Consider the following 12365-nt stretch of genomic DNA (forward strand, 5'->3'; position numbering starts at 1 on the left):
TGAGGGCTCCCTTCACTGACATGTTCTTGTGAGATGTGGTACCCACGCTTTCATGCTTAATTGGGCCACACCTAGTAAATTCCATTTAGGAAGATGTTTCTCGTTGTATACTTTGTTTATTTTAAATATAGATGTTCTTATGGAGAGCTCTAATTTCTTGTAGCTCGTCAGAGATCAGATACACAGCTTCTTAGGGGTGTGATAAACAGCTCAACTAGAACAACACACCTGGATAGGCGTTTCAGTGCAAGAACGACAACTAGGTTGCAATAATATTCAGTGTATAAGGAAAGGTCACACAGCAAGCTTCCCATTCAGAAATATCTTGTGAATATTGTTGTTTGCGATAATATCGGGATATGCATAATGTAAGAAGGAATTCGACATTGACAGGATAGTGTCCTCTCGTTCATCAATATTGCTGCTCACATCGATCAGCGTATCGCGACTGTCATGCAAGCAAGGAATCAATGGATTCAAGAGCGTCATGCTTGGCACTATGTAGTGTATAAGTGAACATGTGAAACTACTGCCCAAGAAGAGGACATATTGTTCAGTTGCCTGTGCAAGACCATACAGCCATATCACGAACCCTGAGCTAGGTAGTGCACTTGTCTGCAGCAAGGCAAGTATCCACACGGACAGTATGATGATCTTTGGAGAACCACAGACTGTTAGCATGATTTCCATTGTTGCAGCTTCCCTTGATGGAGCAGCTGAAACAGTGGAATTCCCAACGACAACATTGCACACGTGAGTGACACCACATGACCTTTCTCAAGAATCCCGGTTCTGTATACGGCATTCTGATACACATATCCATATGTGGAACCTCTAAGAGGAGCTAAGGTTGCCAGACTAATTTCGCTATAGTCATACGAACTCAGCAGCTGGCCTAATGGTATGGACAGCTGCTGTGTACACAACAGGATCACCTGTTATTCTGACAACCAATAATTTGGATAGCAGCCATTAAATTTCTAATTTGTTAAGGCTGGTGGTTGTGCCCTATATTTCAACAAGATAATGCAAGACCACATGTTGCCAGGGCTGTCGTGAACTGCCCGAGAAAAGCAGCACTGGACTATTACCCCTACCAGTGGGTTCTCCAGGTCTCTGATATATCTGGTTAAAGTAAAGTGAAGTCGCATGGCTTGACTGGCGGAGAAATCGCAAGAGGTAGTGGCAGCTGCCTAATTGGAAAGATTTTTCCTTTACTTTGCATACACCAGTAGCTTTCCTTCGGAAATGGTGACAATTATATATTAATTGTATATAGGATGTGTAGACATTGTAATGGTTGTGTGTTGTGTGGTCCTGTCAAGAATGTCACATGCTCTGCCTCCACGAGACACTGTGGTGAGGTCTGGAATATAGTCCAGGACAAGCGCAATGTCTGGTGGCCGAGGACTTCATGTCACCATCCATCATCCCATTTGCTAAAAAAGCAAGGAAAGGGAAAGCAACCAACAGTGTATGGTGTACCCAGGTTGTTATGCCTCCAAGTACCTGCCACGCCTGACATCCATGAAGTTCAGATCTAATGGGAACCGGAGTACTGAGCAATGCAAGGCCATTTTCACACATTTAGTCGCGGATTGCAAAGAGATTGATACAGCAGAATTCGTCAGTCAGTATGATTGATGAAATCTGGCATAGAGTTGAAGCAACATGGAATGCTACACAGATGACAGCTTTGTGTACAAAATTTCGAACCTTGTGCAACCCCAAATGTCACAGAAATTGTTCACGTAATATTCCTATTGTAGTTTAAATTGACAATAATTTCGTTACTTGGTATCTTTCGTGCTGTTACAGGTTTGATGGCCGGAAGTGTAGCCTATCAGTTGCTCTCAGGAACGTGAATCTTAGATTCTTCTCCGAAGAAAACTCGCTGGAGGCAGTAGAGGTCGAACTCTGGTAGTACTTTTAATACACATATGTTTAATTACGACACAAAAGAATTAAAGACATTGGCTTGCAGTGGGTATTGATTTATATCAAAGGGGAAAATTGAAAATTTATGGTGAACTGGGATTCAGATGCAGGTCTCCAGCTTAATAGGCAGATTGCTGACCACTACAAAATTCGGACACAGTGATCACCACAATCACACTGATTATCCTAGCACGCCTCCTGCCAGATCCAAATTCTCAACTTATACCACACACTACTTACGTAGTCATCCTGCTCATTAGCCTAGTTACTCGCAGCATCTCGCCGATTCCCGTAAGAGTTCGAGTTTGGTGTGCATCTGCACTGAAGGGATGATTGGCCGTCATCGCCTGAATTATATATATGGACTTGTCTGAAAGAACGGACAGGACATCTACAGTATATGTTTAATTATTTATCGAGGTGGACAGAAAAGCTAGTACTACGTCAGACGTTATTCTTTTACAAGCACCAGTGCAGTGCTTTAAGACAGACCAACGGAAAATCGTCAGCGGCTTAAGATTAGTCAGCACATCTCCGTACTAGTGCAAGAGATACGAATACAAGTAACAGTGGGACGGCAGCGTAGACATTGGACGCGCGCAAGTCCCTGTGGTCCGCAACAGCGCGGGAGCGTCCGTGTGGAAATTTGTCTGGCAGAAGAGTGGCGGAGTCGGTGAGGCTGCGGCGGGTTTAGCAAGTTAATAAACTGCGCGCTAAGGAGCGCGGCTCGGAGCCCGGCGCAGCGGCTGCTCCCCCTAATGGAGGCCGCAAGCTGGCGGCAACTTTAAAGCTCGACCCGGGCGCAGGGCGCCTCTTTGTGATGCAGAAAAGTTGGCCGGCTCTTCAAGTTACCGCCGCCCCGGTCAGCGGCGCGCACCGCAGATTTAGCAACCCGTCAGGAGGGGCGGGGTGGGGGTGGGGGCGTCGGCTGCTGGGCATACCTTAAAGCCCGCCGACCGCTCTGTCCGGCGGGATTTAGAGCCTGAGCAGGGAATCCGTCACATGTGCAGTGCCACTAATGGTGATGCTTGCAAAGTTCTGCTTTACGTTCAGAACTTCAGGATTGCCGGGCCACCCAAAGAGCTGTAGCACATTACAGTGTGCCGGCGTTAGTGGTGATGTACGAACACCAAATTTTACTTGACTCCCGTAGGGAATGTGATAAACTTTTATGAAACTGAAATTTAGCTAAAATGGCTCTGAGCACTATGGGACTAAACTCCTGAGGTCATCAGTTCCCTAGACTTAGAACTAATTAAGCCTAACTAACCTAAGGACAACGCACATTCATGCCCGAGGCAGGATTCGAACCTGCGACCGTAGTGGTCGCCCGGTTCCAGACTGTAGCACCTAGAACCGCTCGGCCACTCCGGTACGTTTATTTAGGTCAACATGTACATTAGGAATGTAACACAGCCTCAGTCATATAAAGAAAAGATGCACCGTAAAGGTGTTATGCAAATTGGTCAAAAAGTGATATTCATACAGGAATCGACAGAAAGTGCAAAATTGTAAACTTGACCGCAAAGGGATGAATGTTTGACGGTGCAGAGCAATTACGATGCGCAACTGGCAAGGATAGTAAACAAGGGACCAGTGCGTAAGTTTTTATGAATTTCATTTCGCGTAATCAAATGGAAATTTACCTCGCAGATAGGAGAGTGTCGACTGTACGCCATGTTGTTGGGCTCAAGGAAGTTGGTTGGAGTAATCGGCGAGTCGCTCGACATTTGAGCAAGAGTGATGTCACTACACGATGATGTTGGCAGAGGTGAATGAACCATAGCCGAACACAGCATGAAGAACGGACCGATCGACTTAGAATGACGACAGAAGTTGTCTGTCGAGAAATTGGCAGAGAGGCATTCAGAGTCTCGGATTCATCATTATTATCTATCAGATGTGCAACTGGTGCTTCATTGACCACAAGGACCGTTAACAGGAAGCTCACAGAAAGGGAACTGAGCTCACAGCACCACTTGCTCCGAATACGGTTGACCTCTGTTCACCAACAACTCCGTTTGCAGCAGTCTCTGGCATATTCGCCCTTGAATCCCATTGACTGGAGCAGAATTATCTTCAGCGATGAGTCCCGCTTCGAAGTGAGCACCTATGACCAGGGAAGAAGTGTCTGGAGAGGCCCCAGGGACTGGTGGGATACCAACCTGAATGTCGCTCTCCACATGGCCCAACGAGCAATGATGATCAGGGGTGCCGTTTCACTCCATAGCAGGACTTCTTTGGTTGCCAGCTACGGCACCTTCACAGCACACTGCTACGCCGACGATATTTTACGGCCCGTTTTCTTGCCCTTCATGGCAAGTCATCTTGGACTTACATTTCAGCAAGATAATTCTGTTTCGCCCAACCCTACCTTGACAAGTAAGATCGCACAATCTCTCCCCAATTGAGAACATTTGGAGAATTATGGGCAGGGCCCTCTAAGCACGTAGGAATTTTGATGATGTTTCGCGCGAATTGGACAGAATTTGGTGCAGTATTCCTCATCAGTATTCAAACAAATCTATCAATCAATGCCGAGTCGAACTACTGCTTCGTAAGTGCCAGAGGTGGACCAACGCGTTATTGACTTCGTCAATTTGTGAAGCTCTTTCTGTTGAATAAATCATCCAATTTTTCTTAAACTGAAGTCATTTCTTTGTCTGTACATGCACATCAGATCTATCGTTTTCCGTTCTATTCGGATAATTTCTTGATGATGTGTCGCCTTTTTTTCCCTTAGACTGTACTTCAGAGTAGAGATCGGTATCGTCGATTAGTATAGCACTTGATAAAAGCCCGTTTTTCGATTTGTAGCTTGTCGTTTATGGCTTTTGAGTAGATATTTAAAATTTTTGGGATACGAATAATGGGATTCTGTTTTTATTTGAAGTTCTTTTCGTAAATGTGCAAGAAAATAAAGTAAGCTAAAAATTCCCAAGTATGGGGTGCTCCATTGTTAAACGGAATTATACTGTGTGGTTAGACTTAGAGGACCACGCGACATCGACTGGTCGCCGTGTCGATCTGTGCTATATGGTATCATTCAGATGCGGCATGGAGGGATATGACGTCAGCACACCGCGTTCCCGGCCGTTGTCAACTTTCCCAGGCCTTGGAGACACTGCTTCCCATTCATGTAGCTCCAGAGTCAGTATCAAGAAGCTCGTGCCGATCCTCCCATTTAAGGAGACATCCCTGACAGTACCGGAAACTGAACTCTGCTTCTCGGCGTGACAGACGCTCTGACATCTTACCTACGGAGGCGGATATTTCATTATTTACATGACGTAAATTCACAAAATTTACGTATACTCAGGTTAATGTATACAATCTGAACTTTATTACGAATTTAGCTCTACGTTACATCGCTTTGTCAGCGTAAATGCGCCTTGAAGGCGAAGATCAGTTACCTAAAATGAAACATGACACTAACAAATGCACGAATTTGTTCTTTGGCTTATAAGGAGTATTCTGTGACAGAAAAGTAGCGTGAGAGAACCAAGCAAAGGAAAACTAATATGAAAAGCTATGCAAAAGTTATTTTAAAGTACGTGCTGCTGCAGCGTACATGCAACATCGCGCTAGTCCGATGCGGGTCTATAAGCACCGAGATATAGCCAACGCAATTAGCGTGGAATTCGTGTCTATCCGACGTGCTTGCGGTAAATCCGGAAACGTGAACTACGGCGACGTTATTACCAAAGCGTCGAGACAGGATCAACGGGCTGCTATTCTTTTATTGGCTGCTCAAGGACAAACGCCGATAAGATATCAATCAGAAAATGAAGAATATATGGGGCAGCATGGCAGTCAAAAACCAGTGTTGTGAAATTGTGGGCCAATTTTAGTGTTAGTCGCCTTTCGATCTAAGACACTGATCGATTTGGGGGTCAGCCTAATCCATTGAGGACAAATGACAGAAACTCGAGCACCCGCCCTATGGTCCTAATCTCTTCCCTTGCCACTGTCACGCTTTCGGTCCCTTAAAAAGACCGTGGTGGCTGGACGATTCCTGTGGGACGAGGATTTACGGCAGACACCAGAACACGATGTTTAACCAAACGCCCGTATCTTCAACCTAGTGCGTCGTAGTGATGATTGCCTCAATGCTCGTAGCAGTTTTGATTGATTACTATACGGCCTTGAAACGGACACTTTCTGATCGCCCTTTATAATTGTGACAAATACGCAACAATTAAAGATTACGAACTGAATGTTGGCAAAAGTATATCAATGCCAGAGTATTCTTTAGTAGTGGCTGGTATGCTATTGTCATATTATGAAGATGGCATGTGACATTTGCTATTTGATTATGATATTATGATTTCTGTGTAAGGTGCCAGGACATGGGCACTTACACGTTAGCTTACCAACATTAGTATTAATAATAAAGGAGCTGGCAATAGCGCCAGATCATGACTCTATTGAATTATGATAAATATGAGGCACTCTCGAGCAGTACTCACTGCATGTCTGCATGACTGAGGTGTTAACTTGAAGCGTTAGTGAAAAGTGTCGGAAATTGAGAATTGTGCAATGTAAAGTGTGCAGCTGGCCGTAGTTCGCCGGGCCGCCGTGGGCGGCAGGTAGCGCTCACCGGAAACGCGGGACAATACGGCGCTTTTGGGGGTAGCCCGGCATCCGGAGCCACCTGTGCTGGGCAACAAGTGGCGAAGACGGAAACTTCGTTTGCCTACGGGCGTTATGACCTACTCGATCATTGGGTAGATCTCAGTGGAGGGATTTCGGCGATGATAGAGCGTTCGGCATTGGCCGAAACTAAGTATTCTTCCGCCGCGTTTTCGTACGCATGGAAGACGAGAGAATTGTGGACGGACTTCGCCTTCAGCCATCGGACTTGGAGATGGCGTCTTGGCCATCGTCTTCGAAGGTATCTGTATCGCAGCATTGCACCATCGCGTGTTCCGTGCAGAGTCCTGCGGTTAGAGCTCTTTGTGTGCTCAGAAGGCGAGATTTTCACCAACGCCTAACCACTTCTAACAACTTACCTAATATTCTCGAACTAGATGTTATCCTTGCGAGGTGCCGAGTATTTATCAACACAGCTGCCGGCAATAGGGCGCGTAATTGCCAATTGTTAATGTGCCATTCTCAGAAGTGTGAGGGTGGACAAAGAGATTCACATTTTTTTGTGTCAATTTTGTCAGTTGTGGGGAATATCAAATTAAAATGCTAATATTACGATCGAATTATCGACTTCATTGTAGCTAGCATTTACCCTGTCCCAGTAAGCTTTACAAGTACTCTAGTCACTGCACAGCTTGCCCAGACGGGAAGGAAAGAAGGTTTGCAGTCTACTATGTCAGCAACGGACTGATAAGCTTACATCTGTGTTTTGTATTTTGTGCCTGAAGAACACAAAAGATTGGAGCAGATAGTGTAGAGTGATTTGAAATTAGTAAATCCAGGATCCCGTTAATTCTGCACCGAAGATGAGAGTTATAAATGTAAACAATTACAATCACTCGATCGCTGGCACGTGGTGTCAGTAAATATGGTCTTGTACCATTAATTTCACATGAAAAATAATTTTCGTAACATTATTAATTTGTAATATATTTTGATGGAGTAGCGGTATTAAAATCTATAGCTACACTGTGAGAACACCGATAAGTGCATGTCAGAGTGTTCTTCCTCATGCACTACAAATGTGTGGCGTCTTTTCCCGTTCTAGTCGCGTATGAAGCGCGTGAAGAATGATTGTTCGCTGTGTGCTATCTAATATCGTTTCTGCGGTGCTACGGCAGCGAGATGTACGGGATGTTATACTATTGAGACAGCAGTCTCCTACTGATATAATGCACGCTCTAAATGTTCGGTTTCTCCAAAGATGGATACGTATCTATCAGTGTCAGTTCAACTACAATCCAAACTTTTACACTAGAAAACTGTTTATACTCCTGAACTAGTGAAGAGTCAGAATGTCAATTACAGTAAGTCTAAAACAAAACAAACGCTTCTGTTTCTATTCAAAACTAAGAGGATTAAACAATGGTTAGATGCAAAGTCTAAAGTTAAAAGAGTCAAACAGTTACTTAGCAGCAAAGAAGAAAATCAAACATTTATAGATGAACCGCTGGATGGTCGATTGATGGTTTCGCGATGATTGGCTGCTCGCTGAACTTGGTGTTACTCGTGGAGTAGGAGAGTAACCATAACAGCCGCCACAATCGAAACTGCTCTCTTGGAGCGATGATGTCTTTTAAATACTAGCGGAGCGGAAGAACATGTGTTCTACTCCCTTGCTAGCATACGACGACCATAGGGAAAAGAGGCGGGCGACCTTGGCGCCGCCGGTGGCGAAACTGGCACCGTCCGTCACAATGGTATCCTCCTCAACCACACCCATTAAGATGTGCCATTGTTTTCTGGTCGGTTATTTAACAGGACGGACTTGGCTATATCGCAGTAGAGCCTAAGCCTTAGAATACTACAAATAGAATGGGTGAACAAAAATACGGAAACACAAAGAAACATTGCCAAGTGTAACACGCTATAGCGAAACTGTTGGCATTCAAAACAGCTTTCGGTCGTCTCGGAGTGGATAAATACAGGTCCTGTATAGTTTTCCAGGGAATCTTACACCATACTTCCTGCAGAACAGTGGTAAGTTCAGGGAACGATGATGGAGGTGGATAGCGATCACACACCTCTCTCTCCAGAGTAGAAGAAAAAGGCTAATAATACCAACATTTGTAGGGGAGATACGACGACAGAAGTAGGGTAGTGAGGTTTTCACTACACTTTTGATATCAAATTAATATACAAATTAATTAAATTGCCCATTAATCGCCCCTTGACCACAACCATCCCAGTACCCTGGCCAATCTCACCCCCACTCCTGACCACTGCCCCCCCCCCCCCGCCGGATGTTTTTTTTCTCAGCCTGCATCTAATCCTCTATCCTGTCCCCCCACCCCTCTCGCAACCTGACCTATTTCTGCGAATTTCGAATTTTCGTCGGAATTTAGAATTTTGTTGGGAACTTCTTTGTCCCAGGGTCATGTTGATATCCCACCCCACCCCATACCCAGGAAATGGCGGGAAATTGAAATTGACGGTACCCTTTCTGGGACTGGAATCCTGGTCCTCCTGTACGGAAAGCTCAGTTTCAACCCCCCCTCCCCCAACACAATTACCCCACCACAGACACTTGAAATAGATGGGGAATTAACAATGGCGGCGCCCTTTCTGGGACTCGAACCCTGATTCTATTGGATGGACAGTCCAAGTGCACTCCCCAACACATGGAAACTGTCCAGATGGAGGAGACGAAGGTTAAGTTAGTGGACCTTACTTATTTTGGTCAGGAAACTGACCCAAAGATTTGGCCTAATTACGTAATTAATCATAATGATTGGGCATAATTACACACACACACACACACACGCGCACACACACACACACACACACACACACACACACACACACATATATATATATATATATATATATATATATATATATATATATATATATATATATATCGCTACACAAGGACGGCATGAAAGCGCAATACAGCTCAAAAATTGACGATACCTTACAACTGATGTTATTGTGCTAGGAAAAAATTTCGCAATACCACTAGAAGCTACTGACAGATACACTCAAACTCTACCCTTCACCTCAAAGCTGGCAAGAAAAAGGCAGGAATGTAATTTGCTGTCCTTGTTCTTTTTGGCAGGAAATACGTTCAACTGATGAGATGCTGGTGTTGGACAGAGAGGAGTTTGAAAAGTGCATTGCCTGTAAGCATACAGTATCTATCACTGTTTGACATCAGAGTTCGCTACAGATGCCTACTCAAAGACCACCCAGCAGCCCAGGTAATCGAAGCCAATACACGCTATAACAACTGATGGAGAAAAATACGTCACAGTTGTAATTACACTTCGAAATTGTCGTGGGAAAACCAGCACTCATAATGAACAGGACATAATGCAGCACATGGACCGGGGAAAATGGTCGTCCTAAAAGACTGCAAAGGGGGCGGTATTTGAACGTTCATTCTCCTTAATGTATAATCACAAACTGCCATAACCCGAGGACCTCTCACCTCTCCTCATGCATGCCCCTCCCTCCTGCCTCCCTCCATCCACCTACGGGAAGGACACATGCTTCTTCAAATGGCCAGATACTCCGCAAAGCATCTCGCAGCCTTGCTGCCAACCCCTCTGTAGCGACTGCCTCCACTCGATTATCTGAGGTCGGTCGCAACAAGCGGACTGTCTTGAGGCAGTGCCTCTTAGCACAAAAGAGAAATTTACCAGCATATCACCACCCACTCGGAGGATGCTCCAGATGGCTATTTCAAAAGACGGCTGCTCGCAAACAGGAAGCACATTCCACCTACAGCGAGAGCAGCCTCACACCACAGTGCCTTCAGTACAAAGCTTGATGCCGGCACCCCTCAGAACGAAACCGTTACAAATGATTGCTATCCCCACCGAAGGTTGTTTTGTCTAAAGGGAGAGCCGTGGTCACCTAGGGACCTCGTCCGCAGCAGCCCACCATTCTGCACTGGACTATTTAACAACAACTTGACTCCTACAATAAAGCAACTATTAAAAAAGGAAAACACAATCGCGACGATAATAAATGTCCTCTTTCCACAAAAATAGGGAAAGTCCATTTTATTTTAGTTTTGTGAGCAACATCAGTATAGTTTTTATCTTCAGCTGCAGGATAGAAGTCACATCTCATTATTTTGTGATGTCCAACGAAGTGCACCGCCACCCATCACAAATGATCAGCAGAGACGTAAAATCTGGGAAAAAACTTAGACTATTTTGCTGCAAAAATTGTCGATCACCGCAGAATTTCCTCGTTATCTTTAAACAGTCATCAGAATAAAGAAAAAGCGAGAATTTAAACTCTGAAGAAAAAACATCTATATTAAGCAATTTATTTCAGCTTGTTGAATACATTACATGACCTGAGAGATTCTCTCGCGTTCAGTGTCTGTAAATAAACTGTCATGCATGTGTGTATTACAAACATTTCAGACAATCTTTCACCCCATTGGCTCATATCAGAGAAAAAAGTCATTCATTTTACGTTCAACAACAACAAAGTATAATTCAAGAGAACGTAGCTGTTTTGTAGACTGTGGCCGGTCTTGTTTTACCAGTGGGATGCTATATCATACTATTGTTTACGGAACAAATCGTGAGAGCCTGTCTTGCCATGTGTAGGTGGTAGACTGAAATTTCGTTGAAAGATATCGCGCCAACGAAAAAAGAAAAAAAAGGAACACCTGTCAAGAATCGTTCTGTGGTGCTCTAGCCATCTCTTCCATACGCCAGGCTGCAAGTCATTGATATCAGTTTGAAAGGCTGATTGATTAAATTGATCATGAGAGTCAGTTTGCATGCCGAGTAGCTTTTTATTTGCTTTTTTCCTTCAGTAGTCGGATTGCACTCATTAGATACGTCAAATGGGAGGGAATCCGTGGAGACAATGTTCTTTTCGAGGATCACTATCGAGAACCGACATTTAAATTTGATTGCAGAGGGAGTCTACAGCCCACACCATACATTTCGCATAAGGACTGCACTATTAAAAACACGATCATGCAGGCACACACCCGAGTCGCTGATAGTGTTACGCTTTCGAGTAGAAATAACTGTCTGTGATTTGGAATCAAGTCTATCCATTCTATCACATACTTGCATTTGATCCTATGCAGATCTGTTTTAATGATTACAACTACTGGAGAATCATATTCGTACCACTCTCATATCTCGAAATCAGTCACCTTTTTCGAACCTGTCTGTTAAGGATCCCATACAGCAAAAACTCCAGCGCTGTTTTTTAGGCAATCCTTCTGCATCTTGGTCATGATCGAAGTCGCTTCCACAGACTGGAGTAAAGTTTCATCGCCTGCCCTGTAGGACGACCATATCCAAAAGACTATCAGTCACACGACAAAGTTCCTATATTGTTTCTTCATGAGCAGCTTGATACATTGTTTTTTCGGTTTAATACACCCAATCAGTGTACACTGCCATACGCTTTGTTTTTTCTACCATGACTTAGAGATCCATGTCAGCTGTTGCTAAACCGACATTAATATGTTTCGATTCTCTGGTTCTCTCAGAAAGCTGAATATAGCATGGCATAAATTAAACAGCTACTACAACATGGGCTGGTAGAAATACAATACAGAGGTGATGTTTCTCATTGACAAAAATGTGGAAGGCAACGCAACAAATGGAAACTGGAAGAGTTTCCAGGATTGTAGAGCGCTTCCAACAGTTACTGGAAGGTGACGAGCTGTACAATTAATCTCATCTTCCCCATCGACAAGGTAGCGGATGTCTTGGTGCTCCATTTCGAATAGCATTGTTCCTTCATGTACGTGATTACTGTTCTGGTGTTGACCATCACCGTAAGGTGCTGTT

Source organism: Schistocerca gregaria, chromosome 1 (genome assembly GCF_023897955.1).
Source record: "Schistocerca gregaria isolate iqSchGreg1 chromosome 1, iqSchGreg1.2, whole genome shotgun sequence".
In the NCBI taxonomy this organism is placed as follows: Eukaryota; Metazoa; Arthropoda; class Insecta; order Orthoptera; family Acrididae; genus Schistocerca; species Schistocerca gregaria.